We start from the raw sequence: 15185 nt of genomic DNA, 5'->3' as shown, positions 1-15185 counted from the left end.
TCTTGGGATCTGATTCTGTTGTTTGCTATTTCTTCTGTCTCTCATGGTGGTTTGTTCGCTTGTACATTTTTAATTTTAGACGGTGAGCTAAGGGTGGAGCTTCAGCAAAGGTGATATCTTTGTGGCCTTGGCCTAGAGTGTGGGCTCCAAAAGATTCTTTGTCTTTATTTTTGCCAGTTGTTCCAAGGATGTTTCCAACCTAAGTCTATGTGTTAAATTTATTTTTAAGTTTACGTCTTTTGGATATTACAGACAATATAAATTTAAGCCACAGACTCTCATAAGGTCAAGCCTGAGGTTTAAATTTCTCAGGAGATACATCTGTCCCCGCCCAGAACCTACCGATGTTTTCTGAGACATTGTAGATACAGCTGCTCACATTTAAGAACTACTTACTAGACAAATCTAACCCATAAATCAGACTTGAAAATAGTTTAAAATAATTATTTGTATCCTCTTAATTCAATTCCTGCTTATTTCCAAATATTGGTTGATTGCTTACCTTGTGCTAAGACTGTGCTGGCCACTGGGGGTACAATAAGGAATAAGACACAATTCTTGTCTTCAAGGAGTTAATAGTCAAACAGAGGGATTTATAGTCTTGTTACACAGAAATGGCCAAAACCTAGTACGGGCATCACAACTTCTCCCTTTTATGCCCAGGACAGGCATTTAACTGATCCCAGCTTTCTTTCCCATTGATTTTGGAAACAGCCATAAAGTACACCTCCAACTTGTACTGTCAATTCACCTGAGTCATCCCCTATCATCCCTTCTTGTTTCTCCTGACCTAGGAGAAAGACCCAAAGCATCTAGTATTCCCCCCAAATACAGCTTCCAATATTAGAAAAGATTGGGCGCCTTCGGGGTGGCATGGGAACAACCAGATCTACAAAGGATTTCCCTCTGATGCTTAACACTGCCCCATGTATCTACCTAGACTATGGTACAGCCTTGGCACCTCATGCCATTATATTCACTACATTAGAAACCTATAAGAATATAAGAAAGTGTAAGTGTAAATATGCTTAAAATTCCAGTAAAACACACCCTAAAACATAACCCAGAAAAAATAGAGAAACGGTAATAGAAAGAAGAGACAGTTTGTTACGTTCCTCATTAGGCCCGCTGCCTGCCTCTCCTTACACACAGCTCCTGCTTCTCATTAGGCTGCCCCAATTTCGTCTGGTTCTCAGGTCATTGTTTATTTTCATATGGGGGCTACATAACAGGGTTTCTTCCAGTCCCAGAATTCCATGGAAAGGAAAAGAGAAAATGTCAATAATTAATGAGCTGTCAGAGAGACACAGCTTCTGCACCTCCTGAATCACGTTCAATTTCTAGTCAACAGGTGTTAGGAGTGCTAGCAAAAGGCCAGCATTGAACTTTTCTGAATGTATTTTCATATTTTTCACAAAATCATGCTTATCTTCGCTTCCAAAGTGCATGATTTTATAAGGTAGGAAAAAAATTGAGTTGTAAATTGAAATGAAAAATGTGGATGGGCTGACGTTTTTACCTTTTACAAAACTCTAAAACTTTGCAGAACTTCATATTTCTCTTAATTTTTAGAGAAACAAATAAATAAATTTAAAAAACTATATAATTAGTTTTATCAAAACTCAAAGCTAACCCCAGAAATCACCTCTCCTCATAATTTGTACCTCCAAGGCGCTCTTATTTATATTTAGTGTTGAGTCATGAAAAGAAAGTGTTGAGTTAGAAAGACACAGCTTGAATCTCAGCTCTTTGGTTGCAAGCTGTGTGAACTTGAGAACTTGAAGCCTCAACATCATTCCATGTAAAATTGGAAATTTTAATACCTACTGTGCAAGGCTGTTGTTATGTAAACCTTCTGGCAAACATGAGGGGCTCAATGAAGGGTAACTGTTAACTGTTACCATTATATTTTTCTGTAATCCCATCCACGTCTAGCACATAGGGATTCTCAATTGTTAATTGTTGAAAGACAACAAATCACAACAACATTGTGTATATTGTCTACACCTAAGGTAAGGAGATAATGAGAAAGGAATAAAACATTGTTGGTACACATATTTATTTATTTCTAGTTCGCTATATAAGCTATATACAAAGGAAAAAGAGTTGAATATAAACGTCTTTTTTACCCAAGTCCAACAATGAAATCTAATAGTAATGTTACATTTCTTTGACATGTTGACGTGATTTTGGGATCCTTTCTGAATGTAGACTTGAATGCCTCAGCAAAGCAGATGGAAGACTGAGAAGGGAAGACCGGAAAGTGGGAGGAAGATCAGGAAAGGACTGACTGTCTCAGAGAAACCAAGGGAAGTGGAGGTTTCAAGAACGTATTCGTTGTCTACAATGAAAAATGCTATGCTGAGGAGAAACAGTTAGGAGGGATCAAGAGGTTCTTCAATAAGGGGGAGAGAGGATGGCCCAAGTGCCTGCTGCCATGGGAAAGAAAAAGGATAGAGGCTGAACTGAGGTGGGGATCAAGGTGAATAGATTTCCCATCCAACTGAAGGCCTCAGTTGTCTCTGTCAAGCTGAAGGCAAGGGAGGGGTGGGTTGGGAGAATGTGCAGAGAGGAGGAAGTAGATCAGCTTAAATAAACAGGGAAGAATGTGTGTTGACCATGTTGTTTCTTTATATGTCAATGGCTGGTTTGAAGATGCTCCACAGGACCAAAATTGATTTATGCATGTATTTTTTTTTAAGTGTTATTTATTTATTTATTTGTGAGGAGATCAGCCCTGTACTAACATCTGCCAATCCCCCTCTTTTTTTTTTTTTTTTTTTGCTGAGGAAGACTGGCCCTGGGCTAACATCCGTGCGCATCTTATGCATGTATTTTTTTAAACAAGCCCAGAGAATTCTATCTACACTAATTGTTTGGACTTTCCAGAGTGCCCATCATTATGACTAATTTGTGGAATTAGATTTCTTGAGAATCTACATCCATACTCAACCAAGACGAACAACATATACTGAATTCTATACAAATGTCAAAAGAAATTGTCAGCCTAGGCAAAATACGGGCTACATGTTTAAAAATGCTAGCCAAAGGAGGATGCAGTTACTTTAGGAACTGGTTTTCATATTGTTAACGTTTTGAAAATGTCATTTCTCTATTTTTATAAACTATTGTTTAAATTAACACAGATCCACTATGAGAAGACCTCATCTTGAATAGCAAGGACAGAGCTCCAGCAAGCATCGATATATGCTAAACAGTGTTTCTGTGTGAGGTAGGTATTATTTCTCCCATTTTGCAGATGAGGCCTCTGTAGCTCAGGGAGGTTAAGTGACATATTCAAGATCACACAGCAAGTAAGTGACAAGCGAGGACTGTGGTTCTGTCAGCTTAGTGACTGATGCTTTCTCTAGAATGCTTAAGCAGCATATGAATTTCATCCTCCAAATCTTCCCACAAGCTTCTCTTTGCTCTGTGAGTGTCCTGGGAAACCATTTCTTCGTTTACTCTAGGAATTAGCATTCAAATGTCATCACAACCTTATAGCATATTACTGGGCCTGTGAAGACCGAGGAACATTTATGCCTTTAAAACATACCCTTTCCAATATATATATCTTCTATTATTTCACAGTGAGGTTAAGGGGAAGCGCCAGAATTTTAACAACCAATAGAATAGGATTTGGTTATTTTTATTTTTATTTTATTTTATTGTGAGGAAGATCAGTCCTGAGCTAACATCTGTGCTAATCCTCCTCTTTTTGCTGAGGAAGACTGGCTCTGAGCTAACGTCTATTGCTAATCCTCTTCCCTTTTTTTCTCCCCAAAACCCCAGTATATAGTTGTATGTCATAGTTGCATATCCTTCTAGTTGTTGTATGTGGGACGCGGCCTCAGCATGGCCGGAGAAGCGGTGCGTCGGTGTGCGCCTGGGATCCGAACCCGGGCCGCCAGTAGCGGAGCGCGCGCACTTAAACGCTAAGCCACGGGGCCGGCCCGGATTTGGTTATTGTACTGTAAGTTCAGTAAAGGACTCTGTCATCGATAAGTGCCAGTTTGCAGTGGAGTTCAAGTACCAGGCTTTCATTCGGTTGCCAATATGGAGTCTATATTCTGAAAAGTTGAACTGAGTGTTTTGTCTTCACTCTCAGAGACACCCTAGACCCTGCCAGATCTCCCTGACTAGTAGGATGTATAAACCCCAGCCCGGAAAGTATTTGCTAGGGATCCTTCTGGTTTCAGATCATTTATAACACTGTATCTGCCATTTAAAACCTTATCTGGCATTTCAGTGTTTGGCAAAGTTGCTCTTATCCACTTGTGTCCCCTAAGACCTCGCTGCTGCTCTGAATCTGGGAAATCACGAAAATGAGTGGAACTGCTAACCAGCAATCTCAATTCAATACCTCCGTGTTTCCCTTGGTCCTGCCTACGAGACCAACTGGCTCTTTCTCTTAAATCCGGGGACACAGTTAGCCTTGCTCTCCTGGATTTTTGATAATGGGCTATTGTGTCACCCCTTTCTTTTGTTTCTTTCTAAATGATTTCTTCCTAACATTAACACCTGGCCATGTCCTCATTTATTAAACAGTAAATGTCTGTTGATTTTGTGTGACTCATCTTTGGAGCTTCGGGGGAGAATTCCTGTGTGTGGGTGGGAGGGGAAACTTAAAACTAATGAGTTAAAGTGTTAAAACAAACAAACAGACAAACAAAATCCAGCCAACCAAACAAAAAAAATACCCTTTCACCTAGATGGTGTCAACGAGTTGTCGTGAAATTATATTGATACATAAATAAGACAGAATGAAATGATAAAAATCCACAGGTTGTAAGAGAAGGAAAGTAGATGGTATTCAGATACATCTGTTGGGTCAGTAATGACAGAAGAAAGAAGAGGAATTAGAACCGATGGGAAGATGCTTAGGTTATAACTGTTGAGTAGACAGCACAGGATACAAAATTACACACACAGAGTTTATTCTGGGCTAAATTAAAATGGCTAAGGAAGACAGGAAGAAAAATGCCAAAATATTAGCAGTTACAGTGGTTGCCTTTAGGCAGCAGGATTTTCTTTTAAGTCTCATTCTGTTTTATATTTACTAGTATACTACAAGAATTATGTTATTTTTATAAATAGAAAAAAGTGACGAAATCAAAGCCATCACTGAAACCTTTTGGCAGATGGCTTTGAGGTCTGGGTTTTTTAAATCTGCAGGGGAAACTACACCAAACCCTCAAACCACAGAATCCCTGCTTGTTTGGGGCAGGGAGTGGGCAAAGCAGATGCCAGAAACACCACAAGGAAAAGTCTCCTGGGTTTCTTCTCTAGTTCCAAGGAGCAGGACCGAATGCAGCCCTGCACAGGATTGTTTCAATTCACTTATGTCATAGTGGCAAGGACGAGGGTGGCTGCCCAGGAACGCTTACTCTGTGGGTGTGCAGTAATAAAAGACAAGAGGCAGTAATCGCCCAGCAATTCCAGTTGTCTTTAATGTAACTCTAAGCTAATATACTTACTTCCTCTATTTTAGCATCTACACCAAGTTTAAAGAAACAGACCTGCCAATAATTTAAGAGAACAAAGGCCCGTCTCAGCCCCCATAGCCCCTCCCCAGCATTGCACCCTGCCTCCTCACAGCGCGCTCACCTCCAGCAATCAATTCCATTTCTAAGGAGACAGAGAGCAATTTATTCAGCTTCAATTTGCTGAGAGGAAAATCTCCTATTCTCTAATATTAATTCTTGAAGCAGATTCAAAAACAATTTTCGTTCCTTGCCAGGGTTTGGGGCTTTGAAAGATATTAATGTAGACAGTCTTTGAAATATTAGGAGTTGGCAGCCATTGTAAGGATCTTGAACTCAGCAAGGCATAAAAGGAAGTCTCGGGGCAAATTATGTGTCATCTTCTGGGTGGAAATATATATCAAGCTTCCTGTGGGGTGAGGGGCTTGGGCCCATCTGCATAGATAGTGTTGCATTCGTTTAGAGCAGATCTTCCCCAGAATAAGGATCAGGGTTATTTGAGAAGATATTTTCTTATTTTTAAGTAGGTTTTTATACTGGAAAAAACTCCCTCCATGCAGTTTTAAACAAATCCACATGAGATAGTTTGATAGCATGTTTCAGCACCTGTATTTCTCTTTCACAGATTTAATATTTTCATTTTTGTTTTTGCTTTTTACCATTTTTCACAGATAGCATGAAATGTGTTCTAGCTCCTCCTTTTTAGGCTTTACTGTAAGATCACTAAATTCTATCATTTTAACGAAACACGTTAGCTGTATCAGAGCACAATAGGCTCCAACGCATAGCTAAAGTGTTTGACAGGCAACAAAGCTTGACAACCTGTTTTTTCATTGTTAGAATTTTCTATCAGTTCAGGAGAGTAAAAATCAGGGAACATTATCACACAGCTGAAGAAATTGGATTAGGTTGATTTTTTTTCACTTAATTGACTAGTTGTCCTGGTGCCACACAGTACACATTCGGCAATGTTGCATCAGAATTTGACAGCTCTCATGTAATGAAGACAATCCTATAGACTCCCTGCTCCAACCCATCTTCCGTCTTATCTTTCTAAACCACAGACATGCTCATGCCATTGCTTATAGCCCTCAGCTGGCTCCTGATTGTCTATCCAATAAAAGCCGAACTGCTTAGTATGGCATTCAAGACCCAAGACTCTCCACGATTCAGCAATAGGCCTGCCTCTGATGCTTCACCCTCCTGCCCTCTGCCCCTCAGCAGGGGAGACAGAACCAGGGGGTCACAGGGGCCATAGATGAAACTGTTTTGAGGGGAGTGGTGGTCCAGGCAGAGGTGACTTAGCAGGAGAGAGAGTGGCACCTCATGTCAAGAGCTGGTCAGTGTGCACCTGGGACAAGGCAAGGGGAATGTCACCAGGCTGGGGCTGGGCTGTGGCACAGCCGAAGTTAACTGTCTGTAACAAACGTAGCTACTCAGGGCGTGGGAGCGGGAGGAGAAGGAAGACTAAAGCCAGAGAGGAATGGAGAAAAACATTTCCCTTCCTTTTCTTCCAGGAACCACTTCCATGGGCAGGATTTGCAGAACCCACAGACACTCAAGGAAGGGAGAAGTTAGTAGTCCTCTTTTGAGCACTAACTGTGGATGCAGATTCCTTGTGTTCGGCTCCCTGCTCCACCACTGCAGGTTCTGTGACTTTGCTCAGGTCTTTGCTTTTCTGTGCTTCCTTTTTTTTTTTTTGTTTGTGAGGAAGACTAGCCATCAGCTACCATCCATTGCCAATCCTCCTCTTTTTGCTGAGGAAGATTGGCCCTGGGCTAACATCCATGCCCACCTTCCTTTACTGTATACAGGATGCCACCACAGCATGGCTTGACAAGCAGTGCTTCAGTCCATGCCCGGGATCCGAACCTGCGAAACCCGGGCCACCGAAGAGGAGTGTGTGAACTTAACTGTTACCCTGGGTCGGCCCCTCTGCACTTCCTTTTAACCCCACTGGTAAAATAGAGATAAGAATAGTACCCACCTGTCATTGGAAGAATTAAACAAATTAACTCAGGCATCTGGCATGGTGAGCCTTACCTAAATCTCACTGATTATACAGATCTTCCTTGACTTATGATGTGGTTACGTCCTGATAAACCCATTGTAAGCTGAAAATATCATCAGTAGAAAATGCATTTAATACATCTAACCTATCATAGCTTAGCCCAGCCTACCTTAAACGTGCTCAGAACTCTTATGTTAGCCTGCAGTGGGGCAAAATCACCTCACGCAAAGCCTATTTTATAATAAAGTGTTGAATATCTCATGTAATTTATTGAATACTATACTGAAAGTGAAAAACAGAAGGGTTGTCAGTGTGTTGGTTGTGTACCCTCATGATCGTGTGGCTGACAGGAGCTGCGGGGGCTGCCGCTGCCCAGCACCACGACAGTGAGTGAATATCAGCGCGTATCGCTAGCCTAGGAAAAGATAAATATTCAGAATTCCAAGGACGGTTGCTACTGAATCGCTTTTGCACCAGTCAAAAAATCGTAAGTTGAACCATTGTAAATCAGGGACTATCTGTATTATTATGATGAATTTGGATACTTCTTTCTTTACACATTTAGGAAATGAGAAAGCACAGAAAGCAGAATTTGACTGCAGCGTCATGAGTGGGTGACCAGCTAGTTCTAGTTTGCTGGGGGTTTTCCCGTGGTGGCACTGAAAGCCCCATGTCCCAGAGCCCCTCGGTGCTGGGCAAAGCAGGACGGTGGGTTGGTCACCCTGGTAATGGGTGTGGGGACTCCTTACAAACAGAACATCCAACTGCTCAGCAGCATGACGTTACTTGAATCACGAAAGCGCTGGTTTCGTAGGCCGAAAACATCCAATAGTAGCAGTTTCATATGGTCCAACCCAGTAAAAAGTCTTAACATGGCTAGGAAGGAGGTAGGAGAGGAAGGGGCCCTCTATGCTTTAACTTCCCTCCAGATATTTTTCATTTCTGTACCTCAAAAGAAAGGAAGGGCAACAATTATTTCTTGAGCACTTACTACGTGCTGGGCATTACTATCTGATAAATCAGAGGTCTGTTATCTTTACTTTGGTTGATCTTCATGACTCATAAGTCGGGAGACTCAACAACATGAAAAATGGAAATGTGAAGCCAGCAAGAGCATTAACTCTAAAGAAAAAGAAAAAAAGCCTAAAGGAGAACACGTACATCTTAAAGATGAAGAGGAGAGAGCCAGGGCCACTGATGGAGGAGACAGAGCTTCCGAGCAAGGTGCACTGACTCCAGCTAACCTAACTTGTCGAGGTTCAGGGACCAGCCAAGCCTCTGGAGCAAGAATCACAGCATCTCATTTCAGGGTGGGAAATGCCTTTCTGGAAGGAAGTCAACATCTTACGGACTAAACTGCTACACTGAGATAGTTAAGAAAAACACAAATTAAGCTTTTTTTTTTATTTTATAAAAACACAAGAGAGAAAAAGAGTCCAGGTTCATTTTGGCTTTTGAAAAAGACCTAGAGGATTTCTTAATTCATCTGAAGCATTTTGGCCTCAATTCTACTAAAAAGTTTTCATTGTTTTTGATATGTAATCCTCTCTAGGGATTTGGATAAGACAAGGGCTCTATGAAGTTTTGTTTAAGAAATGTCATTCTGTGAAAGGATCTGTGAGTGGATTTTGGAAGAATCCAACATTGTTTTGCTGAATAGTTTTATATGTTGGTTGAACTGAACACATTAGAGCAGAGATTTTTAACTCTTAAGAAAACTTGAAATAAACTTTACCAAAGAAAAGAAAATAGAAGTCATAGCTTTCAATTCCAAGAACTCTGTGACCTATGGGTGTTCACTGGCTTCTAGGGAGAGATCAAGAAGCCACAGTACTTTATAAGGTATTTTATATTTACATAAATTTACATAATATTTATAAAGTATCATATAAAGTTGTTGATATGTATATTAAAAAGTGAAGAATTCACAAATGGAAGACTACAAAGATCGGACACTATATCTAATGCTGTATATCTAGTAAATTTAGCAAAAGAGAAGTCTGTCAAAGGTGTGCCCTACTTTGACTCAAATTTCTGATGAGAAGAAAAGATGCCACCCCCAGGACTCCAGGATGGAGGAGTGAGAAGGAGAAACTTGGAGTCCTGCTTGCCTGGAGTCTAACCTGAGCTTACTTGTTCTTAGAAGCCGGGAAGGCAGCCGCAGCCTCATGTCAGGTTTATGGTTTACCGCAGCGCATTTACTGAGTTGGTAACATGCACTGTGTGAGGAGAAGGGAACCAACACTTGCCTTTGAGGTACTGAGAGAGTTGTGGCTAATCAACAAGAAGTGGCTAATAAGCAAGCGAATTATCATGGTTAGTAAAATATTCAAGTTATATTATCTGGTCAAGATTTTTTCTCACTGAGACGGAAATGTGCCTATGCATTTTCTCAAGTCCATCAGAAGTTTGAAAACACTATCCAAATAGTTATTGCAACACGCAGAAAAGGGAGACAAGAATCAGACAGCTGTCTAAAGGGCGGCTCTGGCCTCTCAATGCTCTGTCGAGACGTGCATTCCTCACTACGTTTTCTGATCTAACCAACTTCAGATTGGTAGCTGATCTAAGTTCATTGCAAAATGAAAAATGATGCCATAGTGTCATTTGCCTGTGTCAACCTATCTTCTTTTGGCATTTTAAATTTGATTTCATGGAATAAGATAATCTCACTATAGATCAGAAGCTTGAACTGCAAGATGTAATTATGAGTCCTAATTCTAGCACTCAGAAACAAAACAAAACAAAACAACCCAAACAAAACCTCACATGCATATAGTGCCACAAACACTGTAAAAACGAATGTGTGGAAACTAATTTAATTCTCACAACAACCCTACTCCTCCATCAACAGCTATTTGGTGAATGTTATAGATTCTGGCGCCGTGAAGTAGAAGCTATCATTATCCCCACTCATGAATGAACCTGATTCACCCCCTCATGCCTCCTCTTGGAATCCTGGTCTCACTCACCCCTTGAGATTTTGAATGCTCTCTTGGCAAGGAAAGCAAACCACAATCCCCAAACTTCCTCTGTCCTGGTCTCTGCTCTGAATTCTCTAGAGTCCATGGTGAATTCAGCTGAGTTTTACTTATTTGAGTTCTCCTCATAAGAGTAGTAAGGGCACCTTTTCATGTCCTTGGGGACAAGGATTCAGATGAGGGAATGAAGGAACCAAAACCATAAGTGGTCCACAGTCCATCCTCCACTGGAAGTGATACTAAACCAGGGAAGACATAATGTGTGGAAAGCTTGTCCTAAAACTCTTTAGAAAAGAGGCAGTCTACGCAAAACTTCCTTTAGTGCCTTCCCTCTCATCTCCTCTTTATAGCCTAACTCTCTATAAAATACAATATGAGGGTATAAATCACGAGAAATGGTAGGAAAAGCAAGACCAAACGATCAAGGTAATTGTTACTCAGCACACATGCACGAGCCTCCTTTTATTAAAGTACATCTATATCCTGGCCACATGTCTGTGCTTGTCCGTACCTGCCTCACTTCCCAGATGCTGAGATTGTATGAAGACTGACACGCAGGATAATTCAGTACTTGTATTCTCTCACTTCTGGGAGGCATTGTGCCAGGTGTTAATAATTCAAAAAGTCATGGATCCAGCCCAGCAGAAGATGCTTTGAAAAGGACAAACACACTGAAATCTGGAAAAATGCAGTAAGTGAGGCTAAGTAGATAGAAGTAGTCAGATACATGAGCATACCATGTGCAAAACATAGCCAAGTTGACCTTTCTTGTGTTACTGATGCATAACCATGAAAAAACCTCTATATCTTTCAATATCATACATCTTTGAATCACTTGGAGGTAGAGGTACTTTAAAAATGCATCTGAAGAGAAAAGTAATTCAAACAGACCATTGTAGCGAATGCACCTCTGTCAGGGAAAGGTCTTTGTAGCTAAAGTGAGATCACATTTGTTTGTTAATGAGGTGAACATTTATGAAGAGCTATCATGCATATTTTTCAATAAATAATAATGTAGATCTCTCCTGTAATGTAATAAATGGGTTTAGTCCACCTAACCTATTGTCTAAAATATAATGCAATTTCTAACATAAGCATCTATGAAGAAATTGAGTCATATATTGCAAGTTAGGACAATTCCCAAAGCTACAGCAAAGGCTTTTCCTATTAAAGATTTCGTATGGTAAAAAGTGAGTGTAATAATCAGCTTGCCCAGATTTCACTTAAAAAACAGTTCTGTTTATGGGGAGAAAGCCCATATTTCACACATTGAAAACTACTTCAGTTATCAGATGATATTTTGAAACTCAAGAGCAGTTCATAGTAATTAAAAGACGGTAATGTTGCAAGAATCAGGTAAATCTAGAAGTCAAAGGAACACAAAAATGATTTATTGATGCTTTTTAAAAATTTGAAAATAAATTCTAAAATGATTTTAAATGATATGTAAGTTCTGTCCAGCAGAGCCACAAATCAAATCATCTCTAGGTTTACTTAGGTCAAAGCTGGAAAGGTAAAGCGTGACTTTGTGAAGTCTGACTGACTGTAAAATGTGATTTTTTTTTTTTTTTGAGGAAGATAGGCCCTGAGCTAACATCTGCTGCCAATCATCCTCTTTTTCTTTTTTCTCCCCAAAGCCCCCAGGACATAGTTGTATATCCTAGTTGTAGGTCCTTCTAGTTCTTCTATGTGGGAAGCTGCCTCAGCATGACTTGATGAGTGGTGAGTAGGTCTGCTCTCAGGATCTGAACCGGTGAACCCTGGGCCACCAAAGCGGAATGTGCAAACTTAACTGCTATGCCAATGGGCCAGCCCTGTGAATTTTTTACTGGTTTTCTCAACATGGCCACCATGAAGTCTGAAATTCCCGTGGTAATGGCTCTATCCCAGAGCCCACTGCACTGGGCACCTCTCTCAGAGCCCTGGAACTGCTCCTCCCTAGGGTCAGGCAATGATGCTTTGTGGATGCAGGTGGCGGGTGTGTTTTAGTGGGCAGATCGTTGGCTTCTTCAGGGCATTTGGAGACCTCAGACTCTTTCGGTCCACAGAGTTTGGATTTACTCCCAGAGAGTGGTGGCAGGGCAGAGCTGGGGGGCCTGGCGTCTACTGAGTCCTGTGTGCTGACTGGCAGGGTAGATTTAAGTGTTTCTTTGTCGACCCTAGTGGTCGCTTGGCTCAGCATCTGGAAACGGTGGAAGAGTTGGGATGCTGGACAGCGGGGTCGAAAAAATGTATTTGGGGTAAATATTTTCCGTTTGGCTGGAAGTTTTCTTTGAATTGCAGCCCTTACATCCTTAAGAAACCAGTGGTACACCTAACATTTTACTTAAAAAAATAACTTAGAAAACAGTCACTTTTTGTGCTCTGTGGTATAAGCTAAAACTTCTGATACCAACTAAAATCAAGCATTTTCTTTTCAAATAGAATTCCTAGATTGAGGCCTTTAAAAAAAGTGATGGAAAAAGTAACTTTGATTTCATAATTCACTAGAATATTTGCGTGAACAACACTATCTCTCTTTTAAAAGCAGATCTGAAGCCTAACTTCTGTAGGTTACTACTTAAATCATATTAAATCATAACCAAGGAAAACATTTAGGAAAGAATCAATCACTGAAAAGCACTTAAAAGTGCTGAGAAGGCATATAGTATACATATATTCAAGACAAAATAAAATTAAGCTATTGATGAACATAAGATTAGAATAAATCTTAAAGACTGCTTAAAATACTTCAGGGTTCTGTCATGAAAGTTGAGATACTTTCTATATCACAAAATCCACTGGTACATACTATTTCTGAACAGAAAGATTCATGTTAAAGGCAGAGACTGAGAGTTAGGTTCCTATCACTTTCTTCCAATGATACCTGGGTGATATATTTTCATGTCCAGTTGAACATTATCAATGAATTTACATCCACTTTTCTGCTTAACTCTGAAAAATATTGTGTGACTTGCTTGAAATTAAGTACTAATATATGCTCTTGGAAACAGGATTTTCTTTATTTCCAAGTAGTTGAACGTGTTCCTTATGGTGATAGGGGCTTTCGGAGTCCTTAAAACTTATGATACAAATGTGTTCTTTGTGGTGGGGGGATTCAGTGAGTAGAATAAGGTGTTCTAAGGTGAAAGCTCTTGAGAATGTCAAAGAATCTAAAATTCCTAACACAAACATGTTCAATATTTGCACATAGATTACTTTAAACACATATCTGATTCTTTTTTACACCTTTACCCAATTATATAGAAAACATTTAACTTTTCTTTTGCACAGTTCTGAAAAATTATCCAAGTGTGCCTTAGCCATAGCTTCTGAGAAATTGACGCGGCAAGTTTTCTCCCCATTCGTATTCGGTAGAGTACATTAATTAGAATCATTGTCATTTAAGAAACACCACCTCCTCAACTGATGAAATTAGAGTTTGATTTCAGTCTCTCAAGAATCAAGAGTATTGTCTCTAAGAAGATATTATTTATTGGGGCTCCAAATAATTTTAGGTGGAGAAAAAGCAGAAAAATTTCTCCTCCTTAGAATTATCTATGGTATAGGATAGTGTAGGTAAGACATGAATCTAGATTCATGTAGATCCTATAGTTAGCAACTTTCCAAATGTATTTCATGAAATTCATCATAAATAAATTACCATATGAAACCAAAACTGGAAAATAAGAGTTAAGCTGTGGGATACTTTTAAGGCACCAGCTAGAGATGGAGGAAAGGCAGCTTGGTGAGGTGGGAAGAGAACTGGACTCAGAATCTGTTCCAATTCCATTTTCCCCATTCATGGCTAGTTGTTGTGTGATCCCAGGTAAATTACTTACCCTCTCTGTGTCTCAGTTTCCTCCTCAGTAAAATAGCTGCTAATAAGATCTAACGTACCTGTTGTTGTCATGAAGATTAAATATATTAATTTTCACTAAATTGCCTTAGACAGTGACTGGCACCTATTAGGTATTCAATAACTATTAATCAAATCTGCATTCTACCAAGATAAAAATTAGAGAAGTGAAAGTAGATACCCCTAAATAACTCATTCTAGTTGAAGCACCATTTTTTATGTAGTGCAACAGTTTTATATGCTGTGATTACTACAATGAATCCTAAAGTGAAACTTCCATTTGTTTGCTTCAGATTGGTGAGCAAGCCACCCTATAAGGGGGTCTGTAAGTTGTCCTTTTTGGTTTAGACCATGTGACTGCCTTCCCAGATCTAAGAACTATGGAAATGCTTATCTGGGTAATGTCTCTGCAACATCCTGCCTGCGAAGATAAAGGCATTTATACAAACACCCAAATCTTGATGACTTGAAGCCTCCACCTACTCACAAGGAATATAAAATCCCTCCCAGAGTTTCCTTTTCTCTTAAATATTTATGAGAATCCCAAAGGGGAGCTTCATGAGTGACCTAATGTCCCCTAGATCACTGGTTCTCAATCATTGCTGCACATTAGAACCACCCAAGGAGTTTTAAACAGTTCTGCTGCCCAGGCCACACTCCATGCTAATTAACTCAGAATCCCTGTGGGAAGCACCAGGCATCGAGATTTTGACAACTTCCTGGGTGATTCCAATGTGCAGCCTGGCTGGAGAACCAGTGCCCCAAACCCAGCAGCATGCCGTTCCCACATAGTCACTTGGACAGTTTGGCTCCGATCTGCTGGATCAAAACCTCCCCACCTGCCAAATGACAGAACCTTAGTCCAGTGCTTC

General features: G+C 40.2%; 1 protein-coding gene across 1 annotated transcript in view; it reads right to left on the bottom strand.

Moving 5' to 3' along the window:
- Positions 1-15185, bottom strand: part of SLC9A9 (solute carrier family 9 member A9) — a 527923-nt gene that overhangs the window by 228914 nt on the left and 283824 nt on the right. The gene's annotated exons all lie outside the window — the stretch shown is intronic.

Source organism: Diceros bicornis, chromosome 2, assembly GCF_020826845.1.
Source record: "Diceros bicornis minor isolate mBicDic1 chromosome 2, mDicBic1.mat.cur, whole genome shotgun sequence".
Lineage (NCBI taxonomy): Eukaryota > Metazoa > Chordata > Mammalia > Perissodactyla > Rhinocerotidae > Diceros > Diceros bicornis.
The sequence above is the reverse complement of the archived record's forward strand: the minus strand, read 5'-3'. Positions and strand labels throughout refer to the sequence as shown.